Source organism: Ictidomys tridecemlineatus, unplaced genomic scaffold, assembly GCF_052094955.1.
Source record: "Ictidomys tridecemlineatus isolate mIctTri1 unplaced genomic scaffold, mIctTri1.hap1 Scaffold_133, whole genome shotgun sequence".
Taxonomy (NCBI): domain Eukaryota; kingdom Metazoa; phylum Chordata; class Mammalia; order Rodentia; family Sciuridae; genus Ictidomys; species Ictidomys tridecemlineatus.
Genome location: NW_027521194.1, coordinates 27,137 through 42,230, shown reverse-complemented (window position 1 = coordinate 42,230; position 15,094 = coordinate 27,137). Strand labels below are relative to the sequence as shown.

Sequence of the window (15,094 nt, the reverse complement as noted above, 5' to 3'; positions counted from 1 at the left end):
TGTTTTTGGTACCTTTGTCTAATATAAGATAATTGTAGTTTTGTGGGTTAGTCTCTGTATCCTCTGTTGTGTACCATTGGTCTATTAGTCTGTTTTGGTGTCAATACCATGCTGTTTTTGTTACTGTTGCTCTGTAGTATAGTTTAAGGTCTGATATAGTGATGCCCCCTGCTTCACTCTTCTTGCTAAGGATTGCTTTAGCTATTCTGGATCTCTTATTTTTCCAGATGAATTTCATGATTGCTTTTTCTATTTCTATGAGGAATGCCATTGAGATTTTGATTGGAATTGCATTCAATCTATATAGCGCTTTTGGTAGTATGGTCATTTTGATAATATTAATTCTGCCTATCCAAGAACAAGGTCGATCTTTCCAGAAATAGTAAATGAATTCAGCAAAGGAGCAGGATATAAATCAATACCCATAAATCAAAGGTATTTCTGTATATCAGTGACAAAGCCTCTGAGAAGGAAATGAGGAAAACTACTCCATTCACAATAACCTCAAAAAAAAATGATACTTGAGAATCAATGAAAGAAGTCAAAGATCTATACAATGAAAACTACAGAACCCTAAAGAGAGAAATCAAAGAAGATCTTAGAAGATGGAAAGATCTACACATTCCCTTCTTAAAAGGAATTTATATTCTTCAAGAACTTTTTCTTGTTCTCAGCTTGTTGTTTTAATCGTATCCTATTCCCATTTCAAGGATATAATATCCTCCCCGAGGACATTTATTATAGCTTTTTAAAATATATCTCAGGGAGGATATTTATTATATCTTTTCAGAAAGTGTTACCCTGCCCACTGTATTATCTCTTTTTCCTCTATTTGCTTTTCCTTCTTCCTCCTCTTTTTAAAAGTTTTGTTTTGGAGTCTCTCGTTCTTGTTAGCAGTTTATCTGAAACATCTGGTGTCCTCTGATCATCGTGCTGGTGAAATTCCCCAAAGCTGACAGGCAGCTCTGTTGTGAACAGGTGGGTGGCCTTTGGGCCTCATGCCAACAGCACTGGTTGGCAAGCCAGCTTTTGCACTGAGGGAGTCAGATTTGAAGATTTCACTGGACAACTCATTTTATCCTAAGACGAGTCCTATACCATTACAGTGAAATTGGTGGTTTAAATTGGAAAGACAGGGAGCTGAGGGCACATGATGCTCTTGGTGTTTGGTGTGCGGATCCTCTCAGTTCCTCCATACTGTGGTGCCTGTGCTTGTGCATCTGAGTTTTTGGAGAACTGAAAGGGTTTCAGTTCCTGCAGTCAGCCCCAGCTAGATACCAATGTTTTGGTTCCACAGCTCTTTTGAATCTGTTGTCCTCTTCTTATCCACTTTTTATCTTCCAAAGAATTCGTGCACTGTTTCATCTACCATTGCCTCATATATCTTTTTAGAAATCTGTGTATTGTCCTTTAGCTGTTTTGGGTGAGAGAAAAAATAGATGTGTGTGGTCATATTTTTAAGTTGTATTTGATTACCTTAGTACCAAATTTCCACCCTTTTCTGTACTCATCTAGATTGACTTTACTTACTAGAACAAAATAAAATTGCAGTGTTTTCAGAAAGATAATTATATATCTCAGTCTACCTACAAAAAAAAATTACATTTTTGTAGACAGTTTAACTGTTGGATTCTCTACTTGGATAAAAATTTGGAATGTTGTCTTCGATGACTGTCTTGATTCTCTTTGTGGTAGATGGTTCCTCTGGCAGGACCCAGATGAGGGTCTAGACCTGTGGGCTCCAGCTGCCTCTTCGAAACAGAGTGAAGACATAAAGCATGGTTAAAAATAACAAATGAATATGAAAGAGGAGTAGTTAGAGCAGCCCATTCACAATTAAGTATAAAGTAAGGTTGCTTTATCTTTAATGCCAAGTTTTTTAAACAGCACAGTTAAATGGTAAGGTGAGCATGCCCAGAAACCTGCCTTGGGAGCATGTGCAAAACCTAGCCCCGCCCAACTCCTCCTTTGAAGGTGGAAATGGAGTTGCCTGCCCCTTGAGCCGGTACTGGTTAATGGAAGTGAACCAGGAACTAACAATAGGCTGCTGCCTTTTCATTTGTTTGGCCAGCGATTTATCATTCTGTCTCATCCAGAAGGTGTAAGATTTCCATTGCAAATAGAGATTGTGGAGAGGGGTCAGCAGCTGGACTAGGGGAGTAAGATGTTACTTTTCCTGGTGGTCCTTTGGATTTTGCTTCGCTTTCCAACGTCCTGTGCAAACAGAAGCATGGCTGATGGTTCTTAGGAGAAAAATACATGAATAGTCTTTTAATTGGTTCCTTGATCATTCTTTTCTCTTTTATTACAATTTTAGCTTTTAAGTGACTCGGCTGCCTTCTCTACTATTTGGTCATGAATTTCTGTTTTTCCTTCTCAACAAGGATTGTTCTGGGGACCCAAGTGCTGTCAGCTTTTATAAGGAATGTTGGTTACTTTATATGAAATAGGATGGAAGGAGGTTGATTAAACCCTGTGAAATGAGAGACAGTTGGGGAATTCTGGGAAAGATGGCCATGGACAAAGATTCGTGGGATCACAATGTACTTCTACAATATTTGTGAGAGGGATGTGTGAGATAAGGATCAGATTTTTTTTTAAATAGCATCAGGTATCAACCAGCACTAATGAGTGAAAGCTAAAGGGAGGCAGCTTGAAAGTCTTTGCAAGAAAGGATTTTGTTCATAACTATGACTTCACAAATAATGACTCTCCCAGGATTCTCTGAATTTCCCCTCTGAGAGTGGACCATTTGAGTAGAACCAGAGTATCAAAGAAGAAATTTTAAAGTCTAGTAAAAATTTATATGTGGATTTTTCAAAATGCTACAAATAGTTGATTCTTTGCTGTCTTTAAACAATATACAGTAATCACAAGAAAAGTTCCTTCTGTTCTTTGTGTCATTAGTTCTTGGCCTTACTCAAACCTAAGTGATGATGTGGAGGAAGAAAGCACACAAGATAACATGGCTATTAGCTTCCAGTTTAGAGGCTTGTCCTGGCAAACATTTCTTCTCTTTTCATGAGGTATAAAAATATAACCAAAACCCATCAGGACAGATTTTATATGGCTAAAAATTCATGATTTCATGAAAATAGGAAAGAGTATTTCTGATTTTTCTTAAAGTTCTCAAATACATCTAAATAGTAGATAGAAAAGACAGTGGAATGAGATTACCATCATTACCCTAAGTACACATATAAAGACACAACTAGGGGCTGGGGATGTGGCTCAAGCAGTAGCGCGCTTGTCTGGCATGCATGCAGCCCGGGTTCGATGCTCAACATCACATACAAAAAAAGATGTTGTGTCCGCCGAGAACTAAAAAATAAATATTTAAAAATCTCTCTCTCCCCTCCCTCCCTCCCTCCCTCCCTCCCTTCCTCTCCCTGTCCCTCTCCCCCCCCTCTCTCTCTCTCTCTTCAAAATAGACACAACTGATGTGACTCTGTATACAACCAGAGATATGAAAAATTGTGTACCATATGTGTAATATGAATTATAGTGCATTCTGCTGTCATATATAACAAATTAGAATTAAAAATAATTTTTTTAAAAAGATTTTAAAAAGTGGGAAAATCAGAAACTAATATCGTTCCATGCTGTACATATCACTTCCCTTTCTCAAGTACAATCTGGCACAAAATGTGTTGAGAAGAGATTCCCCTCCAAAAAAAAAAAATCCACTGGGGCTGGGGATATAGCTTAGTTGGAAGAGTACTTGCCTCACACGCACAAGGCTCTGGGTTCAATCCCCAGCACCACCAAAAAAAAAAAACCCAAAATCTGATATTACATCCAATGGCATGAACAAGATTTAAAAAGCCACATAACCATAATGAGAGCACAAAGCACACAAAAGGCTTTCTAGATTCCAATCTAGGAAAAAAAAAAAAACATATCCCAAGGAAGGAGAACAATGTTCTTGCAATTACTTTTCTCTACGGAGTGTCTTAGTATGGTGATGAATGACCTTTTTTAACCCCCAGCACTGAGGATTGAACTGAGGAGTGCTCTACCACTGAGCTACATCTGCAGTCATTAATGTTTGTTTTGTTTTTATTTTTCTTGAGACAGAGTCTCACCAAGTTGCCCAGGCTCTCCTCAAACTTACCATTCTCCTACTTGTCAACCTCCTGAGTAGCTAGGATTATAGGCATGCACTATTGTACTGGCTACAAATTATATGTTTTTAAATCAGGAAATTGTCATTTAGAGAATATTATTCCCATAAGTTTTTTCTATATAAATTATTATAGAGCAAGCTTCACACAACCAATTGAAGAGACATTATCATCAATAGATTATCCTATATTGTAGTTAATTGTATGGAAAAGAAACAATGTAGCAAAAATGAAATCATGAAAACAAAGACATTTCACATAGTAATGTAGATTAAAATGTCATCCAACTATAAATTCCCCCAAAATGCATGGACCAAGATCCTACCCAAGATTGAGACTTGAGGAAGGACTGACTGTATCCTTTAAAGGCACAAACTCATTTTTTCTTCTCTGTGGTACCCTGTGCCACACTGTAAAGAAGCCCAGGCTATCTTGCTGGAGGGAGAGTCCTTTTGAAGAAAGCCCCTGACATATGAAAGACCACATGGAAAGGGAGACTACATAAAGCCAACAGTCAGCACCTTAGTTCCGGACATACAAAGACATCTCAGACCTTGTAGTCTAAATCAGGCATGTGCTGTATGGGTGAGCCTAGGTGACACTGGAGCAGAACCTTGGTTAAAGTCTTGACTTACAAAATTATGAGAAATAAAATGGTTGTTTGTTTGGTAGTGGGGATTGAACTCAGAGGCTCTCGACCACTGAGCCACATCCCTAGCCCTATTTTGTATTTTATTTAGAGACAGGGTGTCACTGAGTTGCTTAGTGCCTCGCCATTACTGAGGCTGGCTTTGAACTCTCGATCCTCCTACCTCAGCCTCCTGAGCCACTGGAATTACAGGTGTGCACCACCACTCCTGGCAAATGGTTATTTTTTAAAGCCACTAAATTTTGGAATTTTTAAAAATATAACAATAGATAACTAAAACACTGTTTATTGATGATTTGTAGGGCTTTTATTTAATGACCAGTTTTATTAAAGAATACCCCATTTATTTCTACTGTGATCAGCAAACAAACTGAAATTCAATATTTAAAATTTTTTGCCAAGAATATAACCTATCTTGCAAGTTTCCATGAGGACTAGAAAAGAATATATATTCTGGAGTTGTTGGGCATTGTCAGTCAATGTCAATAAGGTTAAGGTGGTTGATAGTTTTGTTCAGACTCTTGTGTATCATTAGTGATTTTTTTTATAGTGTTACTATCAGTTGTTAAAAGGGTGTTAAAAATTCAAAGTATAGATTTGTCTCTTCAGTTTTGTCAGCTTTCATATATTTGGGGCATATAAATGTTTGGTTGTATGGTGTCATGTTTCTGTGTTCTTAAAAACACATTATGGTATTATGAAATGTCTTTCTTATCTCTTATAAAACTCTTTATCTTGAATTAAATTCATCTGATGTTAGTATAGCCTCTGCATTCTTCTTGGCTTACTTTTCATGATGTATTTTTATCTATTTCTTGTTTTCGTTCTATTCATATTTTTATTTAATGTAATTAAATAAAATTACATTAAATAAAAATTAAATTTTATTTAATTTATCCATTAGCATTTAGCTTTATTGCTTTACATTATTGTTTTAGCAATGTTTCCAGGAATTATGAAATGCATTCTTTAATTTATCACAGTTTTCATAATTTAAATTGTGATACTTTCTCACATCTCCCCAAGTCCTTTGTGCTTTGTCGTCATACATATTACAGCTGTATACTCTATGTTTTTTACCTTAGTCATGTTTCCAAGAAATTAAAAGAATAAGTATGTATACATATTGCCTTTTATATTTACCTACATTTTAGTACTTCTAGTACTTTTCATTTCTGTTTATGGTGCATTGTCTTTAAAAATATCTACCCCAAATTCTCCACATTCCTGTATCATGTTGCTTCTCTCATTATGAAGTAATATCTATTTCCCACCTGCTGAGTCTGGGCTGGTCTTTTGTCTTGTTTTAATGAACAAAATATATTTTTGGTGAAAGTGATGCCATGCCAATCCTAGACCTAACACCTTGGGAAGGTATATACCTTCTACTTTTATCCTCTAGAAATCTAATCAACAAATAAAAAATTTTAGAATGACTGAATGACTAAAAGCATTTGAGGAGATAAGCTGACCCAACCAGTTGAGCTAGCAGACATGTAAAGAAAGCTATTTTGTCAGTTCTACCTTTGGTTAAACAATCCCTGCTAAAGGAAACCACATAAGCACTAATAAATACCTAGAGCAAAGGACCCATCAGGTTACGTAAAGCCAAATCATAGAATAAGGAGAAATAACAAAGAATTTTTATTTTAAACCATTAAGTTTATTACACAGTAAACTAAAACACACAGTGCATCTGTTTCTACCTGATGGATCATCTCCTTTTATCCTGAAGAGGTTCTTTTAGCATTGTTAATAGTAGAGATCTATTGGTATTGAATTTTCTTACTTTTTATTTATTTGAAAATGTCTATTCTGCTTTCAGTTTTGAAGAGTACTTATCCTGGATTAGCAGTTTTTGTCTTCTAGCACCTTAAACCTTTCCATTAACTTAAATCTCTCATTTCTGATAAGAAGTCAGCTATCATTTTAGTCATTTTTACCTATGCGTAACACACCACTTTTTTCTAATTGCCTTCAAGACCTTTTTCCTCCTAATTGATTATTTACAGTTGACTCTGATGCATCTAGATGTGATTTGCTTTGTAACTAACTTTAGTATTCACTGAGTTTCCTAAATCTGTTAACATCTTTTTTGTTAATTTGAGATAATTTTAGCCATCATTGTCTTAAATATTTTTTCTGTACAATTTATGCCTTTATTCTTCTAGAAATCTAATTATATGTATGTTAGGTCACTTTGTAATGATAGTAACCAAGTCTCTATTTTTTTTCTTTCTGATTTTTAGACCAGATAATTTTTATTGGTCTATCTCCAAGTTAACTTTTTGCTGTTTTTGCACTATAAAATCTGATGATAGATTTGTTTCATGAATTTTTCATTTCGAATACTATACTTTTTATTTCTTTTAAAAAAATTTTTTCATTTATATGTTGACACCCATATCTACTTATTCATTATGATTAAGCTTTTCTTTAATTCCTTGAAATTAGTTATAAAAACTTTTTAAATTTTTTTTTCTGCTAATCCTGTCAGTTCACGGAACTTTTTTTTATATGTGACATTTTCTCTTGTGGTTCTCATTTTTCTATCTTCTTTGCATTCTGGCAAAATTTAATGATATTCTACATGCCTATAATCCCATCGACTCAGGAGGCTAAGGCAGGAGGATCAAGAGTTCAAAGCTAATAAATTATGCATGGCACACATTGTTTAATTTTGCATGTAACTTCTTTTTAGTGTGTCAATGAGGTTTCAGTGACATTGTCACCCAACATTTGGCCTTTGTTGTTCAGGGAATGCCTTCATGATTTTAATACTGGTTTTCCTATTCAGACTGTGGATTGGGTTTGAATATACTGTTATCAACCACCTGGTCTTTTAATTACTCGTCCCAGTAAATTTATAGTTTGTGAAGCATTTGTTTCTCAGATTCATGACACTGTTAGAACCTGAAGTAGTAGCTGATGGGTATCTGTGAATTCTTTTTTTTTTTTTTTTACTTGAAGTAGATTGTCTGAAATAGGCATATTCTCCTCTGTGTTTATCCAAACCTCCCTGTCATGTGCACTACAAGTTACAATTTGTAAGTTACTGTATTAAAATTCTGTCTGTTCATGGTTCTAGAAGAGTGATATTCTCTCCCAAACACTGGTTACTACAGCAGCATTTTTAATGTTGTAAAATAAGAATAAGGGCTCTGAAGGCCAAAGATTTTAAAAAGTCATTTTACAAATGTTACGTTAAATTAAAACTGAGCTTTGCTGTAATACTGTTTTCTCTTCAAAATGTGATGGTACAGGAAAGGTGTTATATGAAGGGGTGATATTGCAGGGGAGCATTTTAAATTGCAGAAGTAAAAAAGTTATAATATTTATAATTTTGATGAGTTTATTTTTATAGGGAAGATTTTTCTCCCCTGAAATTTTTTCTGGAATAGCAAAATGTTTCCATTATTAAAAAATTGAAATTGTTAAAAAAAAAAGAGTTCAAAGCTAGCCTCAGCAACTAAGGGATGCACTTAGCAACTCAATGAGAGCCTATATCTAAATAAAATGCAAAAAAGGGCTGAGGTTGTGGCTCAATGGTTAAGCACCCCTGGGTTCAATCCCTGGTACCAAAAAAAAAAAAATTTAAATTATATTCTGGTCATTTATAGATGATACATCATAGGAAGTCTGGATTATATTGTCTTCCTATAAAGGATATTCTGTTTTATGTCTCATGCAGGCTAATTACTGGTGAATTGTTTTGATCATATTAGATTTGGTATTATTATTATTATTATTATTATTATTATTATTATTATTATTATTATTATTATGGTACCAGAGATTGAACTCAGGGTACTCAATTACTGAGCCACATCCCCAGACCTGTTTTGTATTTTATTGAGAGACAAGGTCTTGCTGAGCTGCTTTAGCACCTCGATTTACTAAGGCTGGCTTTGAGCTCGTGATCCTCTTGCTTCATCTACCTGAGTCACTGGGATTATAAGCATATTCCACCTCACCTTACTAGGTTTGGTATTTTTCTTTATTTCCATATTTCATGGTGCATTATACTTGTACATAATGGTGGGATTTGTTGTTATGTTTTCATACATATGTACAATATAGTGATAAAACTTAGCCAATATCATTCTCGAGTATTTCTCTTTTGCCTGCTTTCCTCTCTCCCCTGATCCCTTTCCTCTATTCTACTGATCTCCCTTTGATTGTCGTCAGATTCCTTTCACACACACACACCTTTCTTTTCCTTTTTTCTTTCTGGCTGCCACATACATTTTCAGCATGAATCAATTTTGATTTCAAATTTAGGTCTACCATTTTTCCTTTACTCTTTTGTGTGTGGTTCTTTTTGCTAAGGTTTATTCCTGAACTCTTAATTAAGTACCTGATATATTAATGAAGCTGCTGCAACCTGACTCTGCTGGAAACCATTTCTTCCAACATTGCCATTTAGCATCATCTTCAGTCTCCTTTATAGTAGTCAAACTCTGCTAAGCCTTAAAGAGTCTCATCTGGTACATTCATATAAAAAATGAATTTCCTCCAGGCTTTTAGTATTCTCTCTCTAACACACACATAATTACATTGCACCCACCATAAATAGCTCAGACATTCTTGTCCACAAAATTCCAACCACTATGATAATCTTGCACTTTGATAATTTTCTCCTTAACTCAGTATGACCACCATCTTACTTGAGCTTCATCTCCCTAATTGTGTTTTGTGCAACAGGCCTACAGTCATGTCTGAAATTAATACCTGAAAATGTTTAGTTTTTCTAGTTTTATACTCTTTTGTGTCAGGAAAACAAATCAAGTACATTAGATCTATAACAGTTTCAAGTAAAAATACTAACTTACTTATATCTTTGCCAATCAATAGTGGTAGACACTTAGGTCAACTTACATAGAAACTGCAACATCTTATATACTCAACAACAATTTCATTGTCCATGGAACGAAAAATTAATTGAAAGAGTAAACCCCAAAATGGATATCTGAAAAATAAACTGGTCAAAATTAGTAAGGCAATCAGACTTATATAATCATATATTTTACCAATAGCACTAGCTTAAAAGTATGAGTCTACAATAACTAGAAAAATACATGTTAATGGCTAGAGTCATAAAAGTTTCTATTATGATAGGCAGTCTCTTATGATGCTTTAATATTATATGATAGTTGTGAAATGATTACAAACTAATAATGAACATAATCTATTTGCAGATTAAAATGTTCTTCCCTGTATTATCTACAAAGTTTAGATAAACCTCAAAATGCCCTGGAAAAGTAATTTCTTAAGTCTCATCAAAATGAACTGCCAGGTTTTTTCCTACATTTGACATGACACAGTGCCAAGATTTCTAGTCCTGAATACACACTTTCTATAGGGAAGAGACTTTTATCTTGGCATTTAATAGATCATTTATCTCATTTCATACAGCCAATTTTAGTCGTAAGAAAAGAAATGTTTATGTATTTATTCTGCTGACTTTAATCTATAATCTAATCAGGGATCAACAAACTTTTCTTGAAAAGAGACTGATAATAAATATATTAGACTTTGTAGGCAAGTCTTCATTGCCACTCAAGTGCCAGTGTAGCACAAAACAGCCTAGACTGTGGGTAAATAAGTTTCTGTGTTCTAATAAAACTTTGTTTACAAAAGTAAGTGTTATTGTTGGACATCGTGGTGTGCTCCAACAGTCACAACTACTCAGAAAGCTGAGGCAGGAAGATTACTTGAGCCTAGGAGTTTAGGCCAGCCTGGGAAATAAGAGAGAGAGGGGGGGAGGGAGGGGAGAGAAGAGAGAGGAGAGAGAGGGAGGGAGAGAGAGAGAGAGGGGAAAGAATGAAAGAAGGAAGGAAAGAAGGGAGGGAGGGAGGGAAAAAAGGAATAAAGAGAACAATTAAAAAAAAAAAAAACAGTGTCAGGATCATCACTGTTCCAGAGTATTAATGTTTATGCTCACAATAGATGTTTGGCTAGGCTGTATACATACATACATACATGCATACATGAAAGCAATTCTGTTCTTTTGTTTGCTTTCTTTTATTTTCTCCATTTTTTTGTTGATACATTATAGTTGTAAATCATGGCAGTATTTGTTGTTACATATTTCCACATGCACAATATAACACTCCAGTTTGGCCTATATCATTCCCTAGTATTTTCCCTTCACTCCTCCATCTCCTGGTCCCTTTCCTACACTCTACTGATCTCCTTTTGATTTTCACTTTCTTTTCCTTTTTCCTCTCTTGCTTCCACATCCGAGAGAAAACATATGCTCCCTTGATCTTATGAGCTTAGCTTATTTTGTGTAACAGAATGTTCTCAAGTTTCATCCGTTTTCCAGCAAATGACATAATTCATCTTTATGGCTGAATAAAGCTCCATTGTGTGTATATGCCACATTTTCTTTATTTATTCATCCTTGATAAGCACCTAGTTTGGCAACTGTGAATTGTGCTGCTATAAACATGGGTATGCATGTACTACTCTAGTATTATGACTTTAATTCTTTAGGATAAACATTGATTAGTTGTATAGCTGGGTTATATGGTGGTTTCCTGCCTAGTCTTTTGAGGAACCTCCATACTGATTTCAATAGTGGTTATATTCATTTACAATCCTATCAACAGAGAAAAAAGTGTCCCTTCTTCTCCACATTTTCTCTAGCATTTATTATTGTTCATATTCTTTTTTTTAAGTAGTTGGACACAATACCTTTATTTTTATGTATTTATTTTTAATGTGGTGCTGAGGATCAAACCCAGGGCCTCCAACGTGCTAGACAAGCAATCCGCTGTTTTTTTTTTTTTTAAAGGGCGGGGGGGGGGAGAGAGAGAGAGAGAGAGAGAGAGAGAGAATTTTAACATTTTTTTTTATTTCTTAGTTTTCGGCAGACACAACATCTTTGTTTGTATGTGGTGCTGAGGATCGTCGAACCTGGGCCGCCCGCATGCCAGACGGGCGCGCTACCACCTGAGCCACATCCCCAGCCCCAGCAATCTGCTGTTGAGCCACAACCCCAGCCCCATATTATTCATATTCTTGGTGGCTGCTATTCTGAGTAGAGTGAGATGAAAGCTCACTGTAGTTTTGATTTGCATTTCCCTAATTCCTAATGATGTTGAACATTTTCATAGATTTGTTGTCCATTCTTATTTCTTCTTTTGAGAAGAATCTGTTTAATTCATTTGCCCAATTAAGCTAGGTTATTTGAGGTTTTGGTATTAATTTTTTTAAAGTTTCTTATATAGTCTGGATATTAATCCTGTGTCAAAGAGTAGTTAGCAGGGCTGGGCATGTGGCTCAAGTGGTAGCACGCTCGCCTGGCATGCATGCAGTGCAGGTTCAACCCTCAGCACCACATACAAACAAAGATGTTGTGTCCGCCGAAAACTAAAAAATAAATATTAAAAAATTGTCTCTCTCTCTTTTTTTTAAAAAAAGAGTAGTTAGCAAATATATTTTCTCCCATTCCGTAGGTTCTTTCTTCATGTTACTAATTGTTTCCTTTGCTGTGCAGAAGCTTTTTAATTTGATGCCATTCTGTTTATTAACTTTTGTCATTATTTTCTGAGCTTTAGGAGTTCTAATAAGAAAGTCATTGCCTGTACCTATATGCTGGAGTCTCAAACCTATATTTTCTTCCAAGGATTTGCATAGTTTCTGGTCTAATTCCTGGGCTTTTGATCTCTTTCAAGTTTGTACAGGGTCTAGTCTTATTTGTCTACATATAGATAACCAATTTTCCTGGCACCATTTGTTTAAAGCCTGTCTTTTCTCCCAATATATTTTTGGCATCTTTGTCAAGAATCAGATGACTGTTAACTGTGTTGGATTTTTTTCTGTGTCTTCTCTTCTTTCCCATTGGTCTATGTATCTGGTTTTATGACAGAGCCATGCAGTGGTTATTTCAATAGCTTTGTAGTATAATTTGAAGTCAGGTATTGTGATGATGCCTCCAGCTTGCTTATTGAATTAGAATTGTTTTGGCTATTCTGAATATTTTATTCTTCCAAATGGATTTCGGGACTGTTTTTTCTAGGTCTGGAAAAATGACATTTATTATTATTATTATTATTTTAAATTTATATATGACAACAGAATGCATTACAATTTATATTACATATATAGAGCACAATTTTTTATATTTCTCTTTGTATACAAAGTATATTCACACCAATTCGTGAGTATTTTGATGGGAGTTGCATCAAATCTGTATGTTGCTCATAAAACCAATTTCAAACATATACAATCATATTAGTAGTGATTTTAGTGTCCAAAAAGAGATCTACTAAACAATAATTACTGGGCTGGTATGGTGACTTGTAGTCCTAACTACTCAGAAGGCCAAGCCAGGAGGATTGCTTGAGTCCAGGAGTTGGAGATCAGGCAAAATAGCAAGACCCCCATCTTAAAAATAATAATAATTACTGATGTCAAAACACATCTCAATCATTATGATAGTCACTAACTCTTCATTGTTTTCCTTGAAACTCTAATATACAATTAGTGAATGTCAATTTAGGACTAATTGTGCTGTTTTATAGAGGAGAAAGCTGATTATAATAGTAATGAAATCAGTTATCATGAACTGATTTGTGTTTATTTAATTACAATTATCATGCTGATGACTCTACATATTAAGTCTCCACCTATAGTCCCCTAGGTGCTAATTTTAAAGATATGAGTTTTCATTAAAAATAAGAAAAGAAACCCCTCCATATGCATTTCAATAATTCAAATTGTATCATAATTTGACTATTAACACAAGGGAAAATCAATGCAACTAATTCAGATTTAAATTCAAGATTACACAGTGCAAAAGAGGGAATAGTCTTGGAAAGGGAAGTAGAAAAATGTAAGATCCCTCTTAGAGGTCAGAAAAAATAAATTAAAAAATGTGATTTTATTTTTTAAAGGTAGTGTTAACTTGAAGTGGAAAACAAAAAGCAAAAATCCTTTGAAGCAAAGTCAGTTGTGTTTACAAGGACCTTGAGTTTCTTTGATGTTTTAGTGATTCTGGTTTTTAAAATGTTGATTTGTGGAGGATGGGCACAGGGGATTGAATCTAGGTGCTTAACCACTGATCCACATCACCAGCTCTTTTTTTATATATTTTTTTTATTTTGACGTAGGAAATCCATAAATTACTTAAGGCCTTGCTAAATTGCTGAGGGTGACTTTGAACTCAATATCCTCCTGCCTCAGCCTCCAGAGCCACTGGGATTACAGTGTGCATCATGAAGCCCGGCCTTAAATGTTGATTTTATAATCCTTTCTTTTTAGCTGATAAGAGAAATTACAAAATACAGAATACTTGCAAACTACAAAATATAGGATACTTACAACTAAAGGTGCTTTGTTAATTGATCAGAATTTAACTAACTCTGCAAGTGACTCTCAAACTGGGAGAGTAATACTAGTCTTATCAAGAGAAGTTTAGAAATGCCTGGGGGCATTTTGTTGTTGTTTCACCATCACTGAGGAAACTACTAACATTTTTTGGCCAGGCCCATAGATAGTATATAACCTTCAGCTAGTAGGAACAGTCCAAACCAAAGTACCAATAGAGTTCTATCAAGAAACCCTGGTGCAAAGAAGTAATCTACCAAGGAAAACACAGTTGCAGTTAAGTAAGAGAACAGAGCAGGTGCCGGGTGCAGTGCTGCATGCCTGTAATCCCAGTGGCTCTGGAGGCTGAGGCAGGAGGATCATGAGTTCAAAGCCAGCTTCAGCAAAAGTAAGGCCCTAAACAATTCAGTGAGACCTTATCTCTAAATAAAATACAAAAATAGGGCTGGAGATGTGACTCAGTGGTCTAGAGCCCTTGAGTTCAATCCCTGTTACCAAAGAAAAATAGACCACCCAGGTGACTTGTTTGTACCAGTAGGTCTACCTAAAACGAAAAGGGATTTTATGCAGTCAAATTTTTTTTATTATCCATTTAAATATAATTCTTTATTTCTTTATGTTTGTCAAGAAGTAAATATATTTAAGATAACAATGAAAAATAATAAAAGAATGACAAATGTAGGAACCTAATGATGACTTACACTTTTTGATTATAGACTTGAGATTCATCTAAAATGACAATGCAATCCCTAGCTATTGCAACAGAAATCTTAACCTCTGAGTGAAAAAAAAGGAGGGATGTTGAGATACCTTCAATCATCTTTTCTCACTTCTGCGTAAGTACCAAGAGAGGTTGGCCAAAAATATTTTAAAACCTAAAACATACTATTAAACTTGGCTTTTCTTTAAAATAAGTGCAAGTATATGATATGGCCTAGTGTTAATTTACAATTCCTACTTTCTTATGCTGCGACTGTCTTTAAAT

At 35.0% G+C, this 15,094-nt stretch overlaps 1 protein-coding gene across 16 annotated transcripts in view; it reads left to right on the top strand.

Moving 5' to 3' along the window:
• Positions 1-15,094, top strand: part of LOC144372581 (transport and Golgi organization protein 1 homolog) — a 140,856-nt gene that overhangs the window by 100,900 nt on the left and 24,862 nt on the right. For 3 of the 16 annotated variants that reach the window (XM_078035931.1, XM_078035929.1, XM_078035928.1), the window contains one exon: positions 14,826-14,945. The exons of the other annotated variants lie outside the window; for them this stretch is intronic. The gene's annotated coding sequence lies outside the window, so the exon portion shown is untranslated. The remainder of the gene's footprint in view (positions 1-14,825; positions 14,946-15,094) is intronic. 16 annotated transcript variants of the gene reach the window in all.